Raw genomic sequence first — 20,766 nt, 5'->3', positions numbered from 1 at the left:
TCTGTGAGTTCATTTTGCATCCCTTTTCTATGTAGTGTGATGGTTTTTGCCCATACAACAGCCTCTCATACGTTCACGTGTGTTTTTGTTGCACGTCTAGAGCACCACCAGAAAATTCCCCACTTGTTCTTCAATGTGGGATAAAGGGCGCGATTATAGCAGGCAGTGATTTAAAAAGAAAAGGTGTGTGGGTGATTGGTGGGGACCACCCCATCTATGAAAGAAACCAGAAAAGAAAGGCGTTACAAGGGGGATTCTCCCGGTGAGAAAACAAGGGTCTGCCATATAAACAGAAACCTAGTTACAGATTACGGCCCAGCCTCACAAACTTGAGAAAAAACACCTTCCTCCCTGGAACAAATACAAAGCTTGCAGAGAATGGCGGCACAAAAAGAAATGAAGAGCAGAGAGCAGGTAGGGAAGAAAGCCTGCAAAGTGTCCTTTTGACCGCAGCAGACAAACTGACTGAAAACAAGTCTCCCACCTTGGAAGAAAGTGCCCTCTTTCTGCATGGTTGCCCCCACTTTTTGCCGAACTGCTGATGTACTTTGACTGAGTGTGCCCTGGGCTCCTGCTAATCAGGTACCCAGGGCCTATGTTCTTTCCCTAAAACTGCATTGAAGACAAAACCCAATTGGTATCTCTGGCCCCATGTCAGCCCCTGGTAAATGGTACCACAGGTACCCAGGGCACTGTGACCAGGGAAGGCCCCTAAGGGCTGAAGCATTTATTCTGCTACCCTTAGAGGCCCTGTGCCCTGAATGAATGAATAAAGGACTTTTAAAGTGCAGACTTAGCCCATGGGCATCAAGTCACTAAATGCAGAAAAATATGCAGGCAGACAAGGTCACACTCAATCCAGCCTCTCAGGGAACAACCAGGTCTTTACGGTCTTTCGAAAGATTGTGTGAGATTGTAGCCCCGAAAGTTCATCAGGGAGAGAATTCCACAAGTTATCAGCAGCAATGGAAACAGCTCTCCGGCCCCATCTCATCCTTTTACACCTAGGGACCGTAAGGAGATCTTTGCTTGCTGACCAGAGATTCCTCGAGGGAGCATAATGTTGGAATAAGGCCTTAATGCCCGCCGGGCCCAGGCCATAGTAAGCATTATGAGTGAGGGAGAGGGTTTTAAACATAATGCTGCGATCCACAGGGAGCCGATGCAGTGAAAGATGGCAAGACGAGACTGAGTGATGTTTGGATAGGTCCATCACCAACCTTGCAGCGGCATTCTGCACCTGCTGCAGGCGACGCAGCTGCCCTTTGTTGATGCCCAAATAAAGGGCGTTGCAATAGACCAATCTGGACAGTATTAGTGCAACAACCACTTTTTTGCGTGCAGCAAATGAAAGGAACTGTGAACTTTTCCTTATGAGCCTAATAAGCCCAAAGCAGGTACCACTGTCCTGGAGACCTGCAGATTCAAAGAAAGGGAATTGTCAACCATAACTCCAAAGTTTTTACCATGGTAGACGGGAGTTGGGCAAGTGCCCAGGGAATCGGGCCACCACTCTCCTGACCAGGTATCTACCTTGTCCCCAAACATCAGGACCTTTGTCTTCTTGCCATTCAATTTTAGATAGTTTTGTACCATCCGTGACGAGACTGCTTGCATGCAGTTTTTAAAATTACGAGCAGAGTCACTGACATTTTGCGTGATGGACACCTTTATTTGAGTGTCGTCTGCATATGACAACACATCCAGCCCAAACGATTTCACCACCCTTGCAAGCGGGCCACATAGATATTAAACAAGATAGGGCTCCTGGAAGAGCCCTGGGGCACTCCGCAACCAAGGGAGGCAGGATCCAAGTAGAAGCTTCCCAATTTTACTGTTTGAGATCGCTCACTAAGAAAGGAGGCGAGAAGATCCAAGGACGAGCCCCCAACACCTGTCTCCCTGAGACGCTCCACAAGTCTCAGGGGAGACAGGGTATCAAACGCTGCGGTAAGATCAAGTAAAAATAGTAGATGGTATGCCCTGTATCCACCTGTGCCCGTATAGTGTCAAATACCGCAGTGAGAGCAGTTTCCGTTATCCAGTATTATGGGTGTCTTTCATAGATTCACATGCCTGAATCATTCCCCGTCGTCGAGATGGGAGCCCCGGTAATAGAAAAGTAATGTCCTATAGACATACATAGAGAAAAATAGGCCTAAGGGCCTTGCCTTAGTAGCCTATCTATGTCCTTTTGTGAAAAGGACCAAATTCCAAAGGTAGCCAATCAGCTACCACCTCCCTCTAGAACCTTCCTGCCAGGAGCCTCAGTCTCTCAGATTTTCTACCGCACGTTGTGCTAGGGAGTCCCCACCTGAGCTCTCCTCAGGTTTCTTCAACTTCTTTACTTTCTTCACAAAAACTTGGATTCTACTTCAAATATGGCTGAACAACAGAAAAGAGGACTATTCAGAGCTTGTTCTTCTTGTGGCAAGAAGAGACTGCACGTCGACGACAAGCATGAGACTTGCCTCTACTGCCTCTACCCTGACCACACAGTAAAGGACTGCAGGGTATGTAGAACATTCTCTACCAAAACCCTTAAGGATAGAGAAGGCAGACTACTCCTCTGGCTAAACAGACTAAAAACCAGAGATGTTGAGGTGCTCTCCTCGGAGGGCAGTGAAATGGCCTCAGTTTCCTCAAAACTGTCCTTAAAAAGGCCAAGGGAGGCTTCCCCTGGCCATCCAGACGTCCCTCACAAAAAGACTACTTCAAAGTCTTCTGAGGCAAGATCTGATACGTCTGTGAAGGATGCTGCAACCTTCAGAAAGCCATCGCAGTCCTCGTCGTCTACTTCGATGACATTATCTTCAAGAAAAACGAACTATGTTTCCACATCGACGACGACGATCTCGACGACGGTGGCATCGTCAGCCTTGACTTCAACGACGACGACCACCCACTCGTCGACGACGGGTAAGCCAATATCGTCGATTGTACTTATTAAAAAACAGCAATCGTTTGTCAAAACTCCGTCGTCATCTCCGTCGACGTTGACAAAACAGAAAACACCGACATCGTCGACGAGAATTCAGTCGACGTCCACCGCATCGTCGACGAAGACACCGACGACGGTAGGAGCACCGCCGACGACAACTACACCGTCGACGGCTACTACGACGCCGACGACAAAACTGCCGTCGACGTCCACGACGACGGCGAAGGCACCGTCGACGACCGCATCGACGACGGCGAAGGTACCGTCGACGCCAACTCCGTCGACGGCTAAGGCACCGTCGACGGCTACTCCGTCGACGACCGCCTCGTCGACGACAGCTTCATCGGCGAAGGGACACTCGACGCTTGAAAAGCGATCGACGGCGATACCGTCGACGACCTCGTCGACGACCTCGTCGACGACGACATCATCGACGCCATGGAAAAAAGCGGAGTTAATTCCATCAAAAAAGGTCACCAAACTCCCTATTACGCCCGCATTAACATCACCCAGTAGGGTTCAATCACTGCTTCCTTCTCACATACTTCAAGCTGACGAATCAGATGATGACCACTTCGAACAAGCTACTAGCCCGTCAGATCTCAACGTCAAATGCCAGAGTACTGACGATGACGGAGATGATGTTATATTTACGGAAGAAACTATTCAGGCTCAGGTACATACTCAAGTCACTCCAATGATAGTATTACCGGCCGAGATAGTTCAGGATCTTCAATTCCTGATCACAGACTATAAAAAGAGATTCCCAGAATCGTCAGCGACACCATCACATGGCAATTCTCAAGAATCTTCCACACAGCAAAGATCACCAAGGGCAAGACCAACGCCTTTGGTTATTCCTCAAGATACTGAACAGGTTCTCAACATACAATCCTCTGATGATGACGACGAACCTCCTGAGGAAGGTGAGGTTAGAGATGACCTCTCTCAAAACAGAGATGATGAGGATTACGTTGCTCATTCTCCGGCTACACCGGAACCCAGCACATCAGACTCTCCACCAGTGGATATCGGTGGATTCCACAATTTAATAGAGAGAGCGGCCACCAGATTTCACATGGCAATGGAAACAAAAGTAACAGATTGTTTCTTGTATGACTTCAAAGACCCCATAAGAAAGGAGGCACGATCCATTCCCATAATAGAACATATCTGGGAACAGGGGCTACAACTCATGCAAACACCTGCATCTGTTTCTATAGTGGTCCCTAGACTGGACAAAAAATATAGGGCTCCGTCAACGGCAGCCACTTGTTTTAATTCACATCCAAAACCTGATTCGGTCGTCACTCAAGCCGCCCAGAAGAACTCCAGAAACCCATCCTCGCCACTCTCAGCACCACCAGACAAGGAGGGCAGGAAATTGGATGGCATAGGCAAACGCTTCTCCACAACGTCAGCCATGACGGTCAAAGTGGCCAACGCCATTGCTCTGCTGGGCAGATACAATAGGCAACTATGGGAAGATATTGCTCCATATCTCACGCACGTGCCTGATGACTTGAAAAATGAGGTCCAGGCACTCCTTCATGAAGGTCAAATATCGGCATCAGAAATCATAGACTCAGCTGTCGATGTCGCCATGACAGGCTTCAGACAGCTTGCAGGTGCCGCAGTTTTGCGCAGACAAGGTTGGCTCAAAGCGACGTCCTTCAGACAGGAAGTTCAAACCAAAGTTGTAGATATGCCCTATGACGGACAACTACTATTTGGTGCTAAAATAGATGAAGCCTTGCAGACGATAAAGAAAGACACCGATACTGCAAGGGCTCTCGGGACTTTACAATTCAGGAACCAGTCCTTTCGAGGGCACAGAGGACGAGGACAATCCACGTACAGAGGATCTTATCAAGGCAAATCCACATATAATCAAAATCGCTCCCAATATCCACAGCGACAGCAACAACAAAGTCGTCAGACCCCCTACGGGAGACCGAACTTCAGAGGCAAATCGCAAAAGAAAACGGCTGGCGGAAGACAATGACCATTTCCCGCAGCCAGTCCCCCCACCGTCCGGTCCGCTCAAAATTGGTGGCAAGCTAACACATTTCCTCCAAAATTGGAAAAGGATTACGACGGATCGGTGGGTACTACAATTGATTCAACACGGTCACACCTTGGAATTCAACTCCATCCCACCGTTCACCCCTCCTCACAAACATCATCACAGACACCTTCGTCTGCTACTGCAGGAAATCTCTTCCATGATAAAAAAGGGAGCAATAGAGCGAGTCCCATCAGCTCAAAAGGGAAAGGGATTTTATTCCCGCTTCTTTTTAATCCAACAGAAAAAGAAGAAATGGAGGCCCATTCTAGATCTCAGGGCACTCAATGCCTTCCTGAAAAGCCAATCGTTTCGTATGGTGACTATCCAGGAAATCTTAGGCTCCCTGGAGGAAGGAGACTTTATGACATCTTTGGACCTGCAAGATGCATATTACCATGTCCCAATACACAAACGACACAAAAAATTCCTACGATTCGAAGTAGCAGGTCTCCATTACCAATTTTGTGTCCTCCCATTTGGCCTCAAATCAGCACCTCGCATTTTTACAAAGTGCCTGGCTCCTGTGGCAGCTTACCTGAGACAACAGAATCACCAGGTCTTCCCCTACCTAGACGACTGGCTGGTGAAAGCACCGTCTCTCACGGACGCACAGCTGTCTTCCAACGCCTGTCTCAACATTTTCCGGAGCCTGGGTTTGACTCTCAACTTCGAAAAATCTACTTTACAACCCACCAGGATAATAACATTTCTGGGGGCCACTATAAACACCATTTCCTCCAAAGCTTTCCCATCTCTGGAAAGAAAAAACAAACTGATGACTCTAGCTACCGCGATATCTTCAAAACCAACCATCAAAGTAAGGATTTTCAAATCTCTTCTAGGGATGATGTCTTCCTGCATTCTACTCATCCCTCACTGTCGGCTCAGAATGCGCCCCCTTCAGGAGGCCCTGACCAAACAGTGGACCCAATGTACAGATTCCTTCGAGGATCACATAGTCGTCACTCGACAGATATCCGAGACGCTGGGCTGGTGGATGAAGCACAAGAACCTATCCAAAGGTCTTACGTTCTTGTTACCAGAAACTCCACACGTCATAACGACGGACGCTTCTCTCGAAGGCTGGGGTGCAGTCCTTCAAGACTTACAAATCAGCGGCAGATGGTCGGAGCAAGAGAAGGCTCTGCATATCAACCTCCTAGAACTACGTGCAGTCCTTCACTCCCTACAGGCATTCCTCCCTCGCATCAAAAATTCTGCAGTGCTAGTGAGGACAGACAACACGACCACAATGCACTACTTAAACAAGCAGGGAGGGACACGCTCGCTGACGCTGTCTCGCGAATCACAAAAAATTTGGAGCTGGCTACTGCTCAACAACATCACATTAACATCGGAGTATGTCCCAGGAAAAGACAACGTCATAGCAGACGCTCTCAGCAGACAGAGGTCAATGTCCCACGAATGGGAACTGAACCAGCAAGTTCTAGACAACATCTTCTCGGCATGGGGAACACCTCAAATAGACCTCTTTGCCACCAAGGAGAACAAAAAATGCCAAAGCTTCGCAAGTTGGCATCCCCAACAGGGGTCATTAGGAAATGCATTTTCCATCGCATGGCGCAACGTGTTTGCGTACGCGTTTCCGCCATTTCCCCTGATCAGCAGAGTCATCCGGAAGATGAAAATGGAGCATTGCACATTGATTCTCATGGCCCCATACTGGCCGAGACAACATTGGTTCGCGGACCTCCGACGCCTCTCAGTCCGTCCATCAATCCAACTGCCTCAACATCCTTCTCTACTCTCGATGTCCAAAGGCCAGATACTCCACCCGAATCTGACATCTCTCAGATTATCGGCTTGGCTCCTGAGTACCGAGAATTCTGTCACCTAAGCATCCCGCAGGAGTGCAAAGAAGTCCTAGCTAAAGCAAGAGCAGTTAGCACGAACAAAACTTATTCCTTGAAATGGAAGCGCTTTTGTATTTGGTGTAAAGACAACAATATACACCCTTTTAGAATCACTCCAGAGCAGATACTGCCTTATCTCCTGCATCTGGCCCAAACAGGTCTTGCGCATGCTTCCATCAGGGTACACCTGGCAGCAATCTCTCGCTTCACCAGGTCTTCAAAAGGCCCTTCACTATGGTCCAACAGACTGATAAAACAGTTCCTTAAAGGGCTTTACAGATCTTTCCCTAGACCAAGACGAATACCACCAACGTGGCATCTGAATATTGTACTCAATCAGTTAATGAAACATCCATTTGAACCTATCCATAGGGCTGAACTCAAATACATTTCCTGGAAAACTGCACTTCTTTTAGCTCTAACATCAGCCAGAAGAGTCAGTGAGTTGCAAGCTCTTTCGATACAGGATCCTTTCTTGCAATTTAGAGAAGACAGAGTCATCTTAAGAACCAACCCACGTTTCATTCCTAAAGTCCCCTCGGACTTCCATCTCAATGAACCGCTTGTGCTTCGCTCATTCTTCCCGAACCCAGGCACAGTGGCGGAAAGATCTCTTCACTCTTTGGACATTAAGAGATGTCTAAAATTTTACCTGGACAAAACAAAAGCTTTCAGAAAGACCAAACAACTTTTCGTTGCCTTCAGCAGGCCGAGAAAAGGCATGCCACTCTCCAAACAATCCATTTCCAGATGGATATCGGCAACAATTGCATTTTGTCATGACAAAGCCGGACGTCCATTACATTCCTCAGTCCGAGCACATTCCACGAGAGCTGTGTCCACATCGGCAGCACTATTCGCTGGTGTACCGATTCTGGATATCTGCAGAGCGGCCACCTGGAAATCGCCGCACACCTTTACCAGACACTACTGCCTGGACACGGAACTGATGCAGGATGCAGCTGTGGGCCAAGCTGTACTTCGCCATCTCTTCCAGTAAGATGAGCCTTCCTACTTCCCACCGTCCTGCAATGGTATGCACATTTATTTACTTTACTCTCTATATTACTGATGGTATCTAGTCACATGATATGTATTATCTCAGACTGTTATATTCCATCGCATATGTGCATAATGTATTGCTTGCTATTCTGATTCAGGCATGTGAATCTATGAAAGACACCCATAATACTGGATAAGAAATGCGTTACTTACCTGTAACAGCAGTTATCCAGTATTGGTGTCTTTCATAGATTCACATGCAACCCTCCCACCTCCCCAGGAAGGACTCATCTCTCACTACAGAGCATATCTTACGTCTACCTAGCTTGGTGCGTACGAAAATCTGAGAGACTGAGGCTCCTGGCAGGAAGGTTCTAGAGGGAGGTGGTAGCTGATTGGCTACCTTTGGAATTTGGTCCTTTTCACAAAAGGACATAGATAGGCTACTAAGGCAAGGCCCTTAGGCCTATTTTTCTCTATGTATGTCTATAGGACATTACTTTTCTATTACCGGGGCTCCCATCTCGACGACGGGGAATGATTCAGGCATGTGAATCTATGAAAGACACCAATACTGGATAACTGCTGTTACAGGTAAGTAACGCATTTCTTCTATGACACCTTCTGAACCCATGTTGAGAGCCGTCCAGAATTTGGTGGCCCCTCAAATAGGCAATTAGATGAGAGTTCAGATGAGATTCTAAAATCTTCGCTGGGACCGGCAGAAGGGACATAGGACGAAAATGTTTACGATTTGTCTGGTCTAATGAGGGCTTTTTTTTTTTTTTTTTTAGAAGTGGCCTAACCACTGCCGCCTTCCAAGCCAAAGGATTTTGACCCTCCGAAATTGCTAGATTTAGGACCGTGGTGAGGTGTGGAATAAGCGCAGTTTTAGCAATTTTAAGAACCTTCAAAGGACAGGGGTCCATAAGCGATCCCGACTTAACTCCTTCTAGTAGGTGCTCTACAGTTTCTGGTGGTAAATTTGAAAAAGCAAGTAAACTGGGGGCGCCATATTACTGAAGCTGTCCATTAGATATGTTTCAGGCAGGGCATCCGGTACCTCATTCAGATTTAAAGTTTCCAACTGGACGTATATGTCCGATATCTTCTTAGAGCTAAAGAAAGTAGAGAGTCTATCGCAGAGCTCCTGTGACGGCTCCACCGGGTCAATAGCCGTAGACGAGACAAGAGAATTAACAATGTTAAAAAGCCCCTTGGGCGTTTTGAGGGACTCTGAGATTTTTAAACAGTACCTTCCTTTTTCCTCCATGATAGCTGTTTTATATGCTTTCAAATGTTGCTTATGCAACTCTACCCGGGGGAGCGAGGTCCCTGCGCCAGAGTCTCTCCTTCCTTCTGCACTCCTGTCTCAACTTCCGCAATCTATCAGAGAACCAGGGTGCGGAAGGCTTTTTTCTAGCTGAATAGTGACATTTTTTAGGAGCTAGAGTGTCCATAACTGCTAATAACTCTTTAGAAAGCTTGCCTGAAGCTAAATTAGCACTTCGATGTTCTGGAAGCTGAAAATCTGTGAAGATTGGGGACGGCCTCATTGCTAATCAGAAATAAAATTTCGTTTTTCAGCCTCTTTCAAATTTTTAGGTTGAATGCTCCATGATGCCAATACCCTTACTTTAAAGGGAATAGCAAAGTGGTCTGACCAGGCTAACGGGAGGGGCTCTCCCACCCTGATCCGATGATCATTGGAGAAGATCCCGTCCAGGGTGTGGCCTGCTACATGTGAAGGAGATTTGACTTGTGAGAACCCACAGCCGTTCATACATTCCAAAAGGGTTTGTGTGTCGTGGCTTGCGTTGTTCTTTAATTGAAAATTAAAATCCCCAAGGAGAGTAAAATTTGTTCTTTCTAGGTAGGGCTCCAGCCGATTGCACAAGTACTGGCTACAGGAGGCTACAGGGCCCAGTTGCTTATAACAAAGAACACCTGAAAAACTTTCTGTGGGGGTCGTGTTTATGGAGAAATATAATGCCTGGTATTGGTCGGGTGGTGAGGTAAGTGGTTCAGAGCGACAGGTGAAAATCTCCCGGAACAGAATGCTTAGCCCCCCCCCCCCCCCCCCCCATTGACGACCCACCCTGTCCAATCTGGTGAGACAGTATCCCAAAGGGATAACCTCTACGAGATCAGGACCGGAGAGGTCATTGGCCCAGGTTTCAGTTAGAAACACCCAATCTGGTGTATATTGTAAGACAGAATCTTAAAAAGCAACATTATTTTTAATCAGGGACCTGGTATTAATAAGAAAGCCCTGAAGAGACTTCCCAGTTCCCGAAGGGGTAACTCTAGTTTTAGTAATGGAAGGACTCTTCACCCCGCCCTCTATGATACAAAAACCACATGGCATACAGGAGGAGGGCCCCTGTCTAGAGAGGGTTTCAGAATTTAAAATACAATTGCAGGGCAGCGGTTTAGCCATACGCTATTCTAAGAGTTCCACCTTTGAATACCGTATCTGGAGCTTGGAACTTTGCAGAGGAGTAGCAGCATCCCTGGCGCGAACTTGGCGCAGACAGGCTTGCCTTTGGCGTGCCTTCGGCACGCCAGTGGCGCACCCACTGCGCAGCGGGCAGGACATGCTGTTGTGGACTTTAGGTTTGGCTCACTAGTGCGCTAACCCCCCCCTGTCTCCACCCCTCGCCAGCCGGCAGAGGAGCAATGAAGCCGCCTACACCCTCCACACAAACGGTAAAGACCGGGGTGCGCGGCGGGAACAGGAACCCCTCGCAGATCAAGGTAAAAATGTGCAAAGAGGCAAAGTGAATATTGTTTGAAACATACATACAATTTCAGAAATTATAAACAGAGTGACCCCCAGAAGCTATTTTCAGCAGGAGCAAGGTACACTGACACACACACACTGCCTTTGCAGGCTGCATGTCTTGGTGCAGAACAAAGTGAAGAGCCAACATGGCACACATCCAACTATTCTTTGCATTTTTCATCGTATTTCCGAAGAGGGCCGTATGGGAACACATGAATATGGGAAGCATCCAAAATGCATCATGCCATATATGTGGATCAGAAAAAAACGAAAAGAAGAAATCTTGGCAAATATTGTGGATTAAATTGGATTAATTTTGAGCAAGGTCAAATGTTGAATCATTAGTAGGATCTAGTATCCATTTTGCAGTGCGTCTGGGAGTGGAGCGTCGACAACGCACTCCCCGCAGCATTACACATCCCTGTGTGCCATGCCTACAACCCACTGCCCTGGCATAATCACCCACCCCTCTAGCTGGGTGCACTATACCAGTGGTGAAGGTACAGGTGCATGAGCCCTGTGCCCCTACAGTGTCTAAGTCCATTCTTAGACATTGTAAGTGCAGTGCTGCCATTAAGAGTATATGGTGCTGGGAGTTTGTCATTACAAACTTAATGTAAAATGCACTCAGAAGGCTTCTTAGGGACGCCCCCTGAAAAATGTCCTAACTCTAGTGTCCAAGCGGAGTGGCTGCTCACCAGCTGCCACCACCAGACATGTTTCTGGACCCCGCATGAAACAATGCACATCCTGCAACGAGGTGCCAAGCATCCACCCCCCAGGATGGGCAGGGTTCACGAGAGGGGAAGCTTTAAAGGCTTGCCACCTTTGTGAGCTTCCCCAGGCCTGTTGCTGCTTTCAGGAACTTGCCCCCACCGGTTCTGACCCCCACTTTGGGCTGGAGAATCAGAGGGAAAACCAAGTGAGGAAGAGAGGTGTGCCCACCTGTGCCAACCCCACCCCGCAGGTGGGGGAGGCGAGATGACGCACAACTCTCAGTCCCCGCCATCTTGTAGATGGGGAGCCCTAGCCAACCAGACGGAGGCATATGCCCCCTCCTTCTGGAAGGTGGCATAATAGAGGGTGAACCCACCCCAAGGAAGGGACTCATTGGTCCCAACCTTTACTTACCTGTTACGCCCCTAAGTCTAGTATTTAGGGGCCACCCCGAACCTTGCTTCCTCAGACAAGCAATGACAAGAAGAAAAGAAGAAGGACCGAACAGCTGTGCTGGAGCTAAGAAGAGTTAAACATCCACTGACTTGGCCCCAGCCCTACCAGCCTGTCCCCACCTTGAACCTGCAGAAACAAAACTCCAGTGTGTCCTGCAGCCAGCAACCTCAAGAACCCCAAGGACCTGCCCTGCCTTCCGAGGAAAAGACTTTGTCTCCCGTGAGCACCGGATTTGCTCACCCACAGACTCTGACTCCAGCCAAATCCTTGAGTCTGCACCACTCTGCACGTGCCGCCCACTGCCCGAGTTTGAGTGGCCCAACACCACAAGGAGATCTCCCTGGCGATTCTGACCCGATATCTTGTGATCTCTGACCTGCCTCGAATCTCCCAGCGAAACCTGCAGCCTCTTTCTGGAGACTCCCGCGACCGGAGCTGGCAAGAGAAACCCAACGCCTAAAGACACCCCTGCACTCAAAGCCGCACGGCCTTGGGTGGCCCAACCGGTGGTGTCCCAGCATCCCCAGGCATCCCAACTTACCTGTCCAACCGGTGGCCACCGCCAGAAGATCTCCCTCCCCGAGCCTGCAGTCTTTGTTGAAACCGGAGAATCCCCATTGCATTCAACAGGACACCTGATGCCAAACCAGCCCCCTGCACCCAGCCGCCGCTGTGGGTGCACTTTTTGTGCTAAACAGGATCCCCCGTTTCCCTGAACCTAACACCAGGAGCTTTGCTTCCACAACCCAGTTGCCTGCTCATAAGCAGCCACCAACCATCTTTCCACAGTGGAGGACTGCGTCTACATCCGGAGCTGGAGCAAGGCATCTTTCGACAGTGGAGGACTGCATCTACATCCTGAGTTGAAACAAGGCATCTTTCCACAGTGGAGGACTGCGTCTACATCCTGAGGTGGAGCAAGGCATCTTTCGACAGTGGAGGACTGCATCTACATCCTGTGGTGGAGCAAGGCATCTTTCGACAGTGGAGGACTGCATCTACATCCTGAGCTGGAGCAAGGCATCTTTCGACAGTGGAGAACTGCATCTACATCCTGAGCTGGAGCAAGGCATCTTTCGACAGTGGAGGACTGCATCTACATCCTGAGCTGGAGCAAGGCATCTTTAGACAGTGGAGAACTGCGTCTACATCCGGAGCTGGAGCAAGGCATCTTTCAACAGTGGAGAGCTGCATCTACATCCTGAGGTGGAGCAAAGCATCTTTCGACAGTGGAGGACTGCTTCTACATCCTGAGTTGGAACAAGGCATCTTTCGACAGTGGAGAACTGCATCTACATCCTGAGTTGAAACAAGGCATCTTTCGACAGTGGAGACCTGCATCTACATCCTGAGCTGGAGCAAGGCATCTTTCGACAGTGGAGGACTGCGTCTACATCCTGAGCTGGAGCAAGGCATCTTTTGACCGTGGAGAACTGCATCTACATCCTTAGCTGGAGCAAGGCATCTTTCGACAGTGGAGGACTGCATCTACATCCTGGGCTGGAGCAAAGCATCTTTCGACAGTGGAGGACTGCATCGACATCGTGAGCTGGAGCAAGGCATCTTTCGAGAGTGGAGACCTGCATCTACATCCTGAGTTGGAGCAAGGCATCTTTCGACCGTGGATAACTGCATCTACATCCTGAGCTGGAGCAAGGCATCTTTCGACAGTGGAGGACTGCGTCTACATCCTGAGCTGGAGCAAGGCATCTTTCGACAGTGGAGACCTGCATCTACATCCTGAGCTGGAGCAAGGCATTTTTCGACAGTGGAGAACTGCATCTACATCCTGAGCTGGAGCAAAGCATCATTCGACAGTGCAGGACTGCGTCTACAACCTGAGGTGGAGCAAGGCATCTTTCGACAGTGGAGAACTGCATCTACATCCTGAGCTGGACAAAGGCATCTTTCGACAGTGGAGAGCTGCATCTACATCCTGAGTTGGAGCAAGGCATCTTTCGACAGTGGAGACCTGGGTCTACATCCTCAGCTGGAGCAAGGCATCTTTCGACCGTGGAGGACTGCATCTACATCCTGAACTGGAGCAAGGCATCTTTCGACAGTGGAGACCTGCATCTACATCCTGAGCTGGAGCAAGGCATCTTTCGACCGTGGAGGACTGCATCTGCATCCCGAGCTGGAGCAAGGCATCTTTCGACAGTGGAGGACTGCGTCTACATCCTGAGCTGGAGCAAGGCATCTTTCGACAGTGGACAGCTGCATCTACATCCTGAGGTCGAGCAAGGCATCTTTCGACAGTGGAGAGCTGCATCTACATCTTGAGCTGGAGCAAGGCATCTTTCGACAGTGGAGAGCTGCATCTACATCCTGAGGTGGAGCAAAAATCTTTCGACAGTGGAGAGCTGCATCTACATCCTGAGGTGGAGCAAAACATCTTTCGACAGTGGAGGACTGCGTCTACATCCTGAGTTGGAACAAGGCATCTTTCGACAGTGGAGGACTGCATCTGCATCCTGAGCTGGAGCAAGGCATCTTTCGACAGTGGAGAACTGCATCTACATCCTGAGGTGGAGCAAGGCAGCTTTCGACAGTGGAGGACTGCATCTACATCCTGAGTTGAAACAAGGCATCTTTCCACAGTGGAGGACTGCATCTACATCCTGAGGTGGAGCAAGGCATCTTTCGACAGTGGAGAGCTGCATCTACATCCTGAGCTGGAGCAAGGCATGTTTCGACAGTGGAGAGCTGCATCTACATCCTGAGGTGGAGCAAAGCATCTTTCGACAGTGGACGACTGCATCTACATCCTGAGTTGGAACAAGGCATCTTTCGACAGTGGAGGACTGCATCTACATCCTGAGGTGGAGCAAGGCATCTTTCGACAGTGGAGGACTGCATCTACATCCTGAGTTGAAACAAGGCATCTTTCCACAGTGGAGGACTGCATCTACATCCTGAGCTGGAGCAAGGCATCATTCTAAAGTGGAGAGCTGCATCTACATCCTGAGCTGGAGCAAGGCATCTTTCGACAGTGGAGAGCTGCATCTACATTCTGAGGTGGAGCAAAGCATCTTTCGACAGTGGAGGACTGCGTCTACATTCTGAGGTGGAGCAAAGCATCTTTCGACAGTGGAGGACTGCGTCTACATCCTGAGTTGGAACAAGGCATCTTCAGTGGAGGACTGCATCTACATCCTGAGTTGGAACAAGGCATCTTCAGTGGAGGACTGCATCTACATCCTGAGCTGGAGCAAGGCATCTTTCGACAGTGGAGAACTGCATCTACATCCTGAGCTGGAGCAAGGCATCTTTCGACAGTGGAGAACTGCATCTACATCCTGAGGTGGAGCAAGGCATCTTTCGACAGTGGAGGACTGCATCTACATCCTGAGTTGAAACAAGGCATCTTTACACAGTGGAGGACTGCGTCTACATCCTGAGGTGGAGCAAGGCATCTTTCGACAGTGGAGGAATGCATCTACATCCTGAGCTGGAGCAAGGCATCTTTCGATAGTGGAGGACTGCGTCTACATCCTGAGCTGGAGCAAGGCATTTTTCAACAGTGGAGGACTGCGTCTACATCCTGAGCTGAAGCAAGGCATCTTTCGACAGTGGAGGACTGCATCTACATCCTGAGGTGGAGCAAAGCATCTTTCAACAGTGGAGGACTGCGTCTACATCCTGAGTTGGAGCAAGGCATCTTTCAACAGTGGAGGACTGCATCTGCATCCTGAGCTGGAGCAAGGCATCTTTCGACAGTGGAGAACTGCATCTACATCCTGAGCTGGAGCATGGCATCTTTCGACAGTGGAGAACTGCATCTACATCCTGAGCTGGAGCATGGCATCTTTCGACAGTGGAGAACTGCATCTACATCCTGAGCTGGAGCAAGGCATCTTTCGACAGTGGAGACCTGCATCTACACCCTGAGCTGGAGCAAGGCATCTTTCGACAGTGGAGGACTGCGTCTACATCCTGAGGTGGAACAAGGCATCATTCGACAGTGGAGGACTGCGTCTACATCCTGAGCTGGAGCAAGGCATATTTCGACAGTGGAGGACTGCGTCTACATCCTGAGCTGGAGCAAGGCATCTTTCGACAGTCTAGGTGCCATCCTTGCTTCGAGGTGCCATCCTTGCTTCGAGGTGCCATCCTTGCTTCGAGGTGCCATCCTTGCTTCGAGGTGCCATCCTTGCTTCGAGGTGCCATCCTTGCTTCGAGGTGCCATCCTTGCTTCGAGGTGCCATCCATGGAATCCAGTTATACTGGGGTGCAGTTCAGATTTGTGGCGTTTGCAATAAACAAAGCCGCCTGACTTCCTTTTGTTTTTTATGTTTGGCCCAGCACGGTCTTATAGTATATTTTATTTATTTATTTATTTTATTTTGAAAGTTTTATATAGCGGGAACAAGATCTTTGCAGATATCAGAGCGCTTTACAAACGAAGGTTATAGCATGTGAGTACATAACAATTGGGTTGGGGAAGGTACATGTGGGAGCATAGTCAGACTCAACTGCATAGTCAGATCAGACAGATGCATCAATTATGATACAAGTACAAATAAGTAATAGCGTAAACAATCAGGAAGGTCAATAATACGAGTCATACAAAAATGCAAAAGATCAGTAGAACTGAATGGTACATTGACTGTAAATATCATACCCAGTAATAATTCAGGTGTATTTAGCCATGAGGATAGCTTTTACTTCTTTCTTAAAAAGTATGGTGGAGGAGATGAGCCTGGTTTCGGTGGGGAGTGAGTTCCAGATCCTGGGTGCCATTCCTGAGAAGGAGCGTTTATAGGTTTTTTCCTTGCGAAATCTTTGGGGCTTTAGCAGTAGATTGTTTGTGCCTCTGGTGTTCCTGGAGCCTCCAGAAATCGTCAGCTTCTGAGCGAGGTATCCAGGTGAGCTCAGGTGGACAGCCTTGTGCGTCATGCAGGCGATTTTCAGATGTATTCTGGCTTCAAAAGGCAGCCAGTTCAGGGATTTCAGATCAGGGGAGATGTGTGAATGTTTTTTTGATCCAGTGATGAGTCTCGCTGCGGCGTTTAGAGAAGCTCTTATGGGTGCCGTAGTAGTTAGGGGGAGACCGCAGAGGGCGATGCTGCCGTAGTCTATTCGAGGGATGACTAGTGCTTGTACCGCAGTATGGAAATCTTTGGCTGGGAGGAAGGGTTTGAGTTTCCTTAAGGTATTGATCTGGTAGTTCGCACCCTTAGTTGCTTTGTTGATGTGTTCCTGCATGTTGAGGTTGGTGTCGAGTGTTATGCCTAAAGATTTTGCTGAGTCCACGATGGTAGGATGAACATTGAGTGCCGTTAGGTGTTCAAGCCAAATTTGAGCGGTAGTGATTTTCGCGGGAGGTGAGATCAGGAGGAACTCTGTTTTAAGGGCATTGAGTTTGAGATGATTAGCGGCCAGCCATGATTGGGTGCTTCTGATTGTTGAATTCAAGAGCATAATGTCTTTGGGTGATTGTAGTTTGAGATAAAGTTGGGTGTCATCGTCGTACATGTGGAAGTGAACATTGGATGCTTGTAGCAAGGTGGTGAGCGGCTCCATAACTAGGTTAAACAAAGTAGGGGATAGTGAGGATCCTTGTGGGACGCCTAGCGATACAGGTATTGGCGAAGACATCAGGTTGTTACTCTTGAATTTCTGCGATCTGTTGTGTAGAAAGGACGTGAACCACTTGAGCACAGTTCCAGATAGACCCATTCTTGTGTTTAATAGATCGAGTAGATTCTCATGTTTGACGGTGTCGAATGCAGAAGAGAGATCAAGAAGGATGAGGAGGCAGGTATCGTTTTGATCTAGGATTTGGAGGGCGTCGTCAATTATGTGAGTCATAGCAGTTTCTGTACTGTGGTCTGCTCTGAAGCCTGATTGATGAGGGTTGAGTAGATCAAACTGATTGATGTGTTTAGTCAATTGTATTTGTGCGCATTTTTCCAACAGTTTGGCAAGAGTCGGAATATTGGTAATGGGACGGCAATTATTTAGATCAGAGGGGTCGGCTGAAGGTTTCTTTAGTAGAGGTGTGACTTGTCCAACTTTGAGGGAGTCGGGGATGGTCCCTTGTTGGAGTGAACTGTTGATGATTTTAGTCCAGAGTGGGAGGAGCGACGGGATAAGGTCTTTGACAGCGTTGGCAGGAAGGGGGTCCGTGAGGTGGTTGGCTGGTTTCACAGTGCTGAGCAGTCTACCAATTTCTTCTTCCGAATAGGTGACAAAGGATGACCATGTAGCATTGTTTTTTGGTTCAGTGGGAGCTGTGCAGTGGAGTTTGGGGTAAAGACTTACGTCAATGAGGAGATCTTTCTTTATGTTGTCGGTTTTTTGGGTAAAGAAAGAGGCGAAGTCTTCACAGGTGGGTGCTTCGCCCAAAGTGCTGAGTGGTTGAGGTTGTTCCTTGGACTGTGTTCTGATTAGCTCAAACAGCTTTCTCGGCCGATTTTTGGCTTGGTCGAGCTGACGGCTGAAGAAGTCTGATTTTGAGCGTTTTATTTTCCTGAAGTAGGCATTTCTCTTTTTCTTCAGCGCTTTTAGGTGCAGTGCGGCGGGAGCTGATCTCCAGGTGCGCTCTGCCATTCGCATAGCCCGTCTATCGTCATTGAGACTCCCGTCGTACCAAGGATTGGACATTTTTGTGGAGGCTCTTTTTAGCTGCAAGGGTGCGACTTCATTAACTATAGAGGTCATAGCGTTGAGATAGTGATCCGTCAAGGATTGGACATCCGTAACGCCGGTAGGAGGAAGTAAGAGGTTGCAGCTGTTGGGGGGTAGAGAGTTTGGGTTGAGTTTTTTCAGGTCTCTTTTCCAGACTTTGGGCTTGAAGGATTGAGCCGGGTTAAATTTGACTTTTTCATTGATGAAGAACGTGACAATGTGATGATCTGACCAGTCACAGGGTTGGATAGATTTGAGTTGGATAGAGTCCTCTTTGGAGATGATAAGGTCAAGGATAGAGCCTTTCTCGTGTGTCAGGCTGTTGCATATTTGGGTGAGGTCCAGGGCGTCGAGGAAATTTTTAAGACTATTTACCACCGCGTCATTATGATCGTTCCAGTGGAGGTTGAAGTCACCAAGGTATATTTGTGTGAGTTGTCGCCCGGAATTGGTTGTGATCAAATCCATGATTTGTTGCGAGAAGGTAAGGTTGTCCCCTGGTGGGTGGTAAATGCCGTGAAGAGAGCATATCGGTTTGCCCCCACTGATAATATCGAGGCAGATGTATTCACAGGAGGTTGGGGAGGGTAGGGAGGGAGAAGTTACTTTCAGGACAGAGAGGTTACTCCTGTGTATACATGCGATTCCACCACCTTTTTGACCAACCCTGTCTAGTCTAGTGATGTGGCAGTTGGGGGGAACCAGTATGTCCATTATAGGTGTAGAGGATTCAGTTAGCCAGGTTTCAGTCATGATGATTAGGTCAAGGTCCAGTGTTAAGATGAGATCAGCGATTGCGGAGGAGTGCCTAGAGGCCGATCTGCAGTTGATGAGGGTGCATTTGAGACGGGGTGTGTCGAGGGTGGAAGGGGGTTCTAGGGAGAGAGGGACTTTTCTCAGATTACTAAGGATAGAAATTCTATTGTTTAGAGTCGGGGGTCTAAGGGGGTTTGGATGAATTGTTGGAATGGCGCGGAAGGTGGTGGGTAAGTTGCTATGGGGAGCTGGGTTGTAGGAGCGGAGGAGGGTGACTGTGTCGAGGTCCGATAGTGGGTTGCAGGAGCGATGGGGACGGTTTTCACGATTGCGAACAGGGATTGAGGTCCAGCGCGGGGGGCGTTGAGTGGGAGCGGCGGCCGACCGGGTGGAGGTCCTGTTGGGATGGGTGGTGCTGGTGGAGTGTGTGCCGAGTAATTGTTTGATGATGTGAATGTCTTCTTTGAGCTGGAGAAGGGTGGTGGGTGAGGAGTGACTGGAATGCGTGCAGAGCAGTTGTTTGATGCTGTGAATGTCTTCTTTGAGCTGGAGGAGGGAGGCCATGACGTAGTCTGGTGTGGGATGTGTGTTGGCGGTGGGGGTGGGAGGGTTGGGGGCGGATGACCTAGGGGGGAGGTTGGTGGTATGGAAGAGGGTATTGGTGGTAGGCGGAGGGTGCATGGTGGAGGATGGGCGTGTGTTAGTGGTGATGGGGGCGCATGTAGGGTGGTGGGGGTGAGAATGGGGGGGAAATGTTGTATATGGTTCTTTTTTGATGAGGCGGAGTTGAATTGAAAGAGGCGGCTTGTTCTGTGTGCTTAGTCAATGGGTGGAAGTGGGGGCTGAGAATGGGGGGGATGAAGGGTGGGGTTTGTCTGTGTGCGTGTCGATCTGGTGCTGTACTAGGTTAGGCGGATTGTGGGTGGGAGCTGTGGTGTCATGGGTGAAAAGAATGGGAGTGTGGGCTGGTGTACGGGGGAGGGGGTACGGCTGGTGTATGTGGGGGACAGATCTATGCCTGTGACTGAGGGGTGCGGGGTAGCAACAGTAGATGGGTGCCTGACTACGGTGCCGGTGGTAGAGGAGGGGTGCGCCACGTTTTGTGGCTGAGCGGGGTTAGAGGCGTTGTGGTTGGGGGCTGTGGTGTCAAGGGTGAAAGGAATGAAGGTCGGGGTGTTGGTGGGGGGAGGGGGTGCAGCTGGTGAGTGTGGGGGAGTGTTCTAAGTCTGTGATTGATGAGTGCGAGGTGGCTGCGGTAGATGGGTGGGTGACGACGGTGCCGGGGGTGGAGGAGAGGTGAGTGTCGTTTTGGGGCTGGGTTAGGATGGAGTGGTTATTGTTGTGGGCTGTGGTGTCAAGGGTGAAAGGAATGGGAGTGTGGGCTGGTGTACGGGGGGAGGGGGTACGGCTGGTGTATGTGGGGGACAGATCTATGCCTGTGACTGAGGGGTGCGGGGTAGCAACAGTAGATGGGTGCATGACTACGGTGCCGGTGGTAGAGGAGGGGTGCGCCACGTTTTGTGGCTGAGCGGGG

At 49.2% G+C, this 20,766-nt stretch overlaps 1 protein-coding gene across 3 annotated transcripts in view; it reads left to right on the top strand.

Moving 5' to 3' along the window:
- The window catches only part of TLN1 (talin 1), a 750,278-nt gene that overhangs the window by 707,310 nt on the left and 22,202 nt on the right, over positions 1-20,766 (top strand). The window lies entirely within an intron of this gene.

This window comes from Lissotriton helveticus, chromosome 2_1, assembly GCF_964261635.1.
Source record: "Lissotriton helveticus chromosome 2_1, aLisHel1.1, whole genome shotgun sequence".
NCBI lineage: Eukaryota > Metazoa > Chordata > Amphibia > Caudata > Salamandridae > Lissotriton > Lissotriton helveticus.
Note: the sequence above shows the minus strand (reverse complement) of the source record. Positions and strands in the feature narration are given on the sequence as shown.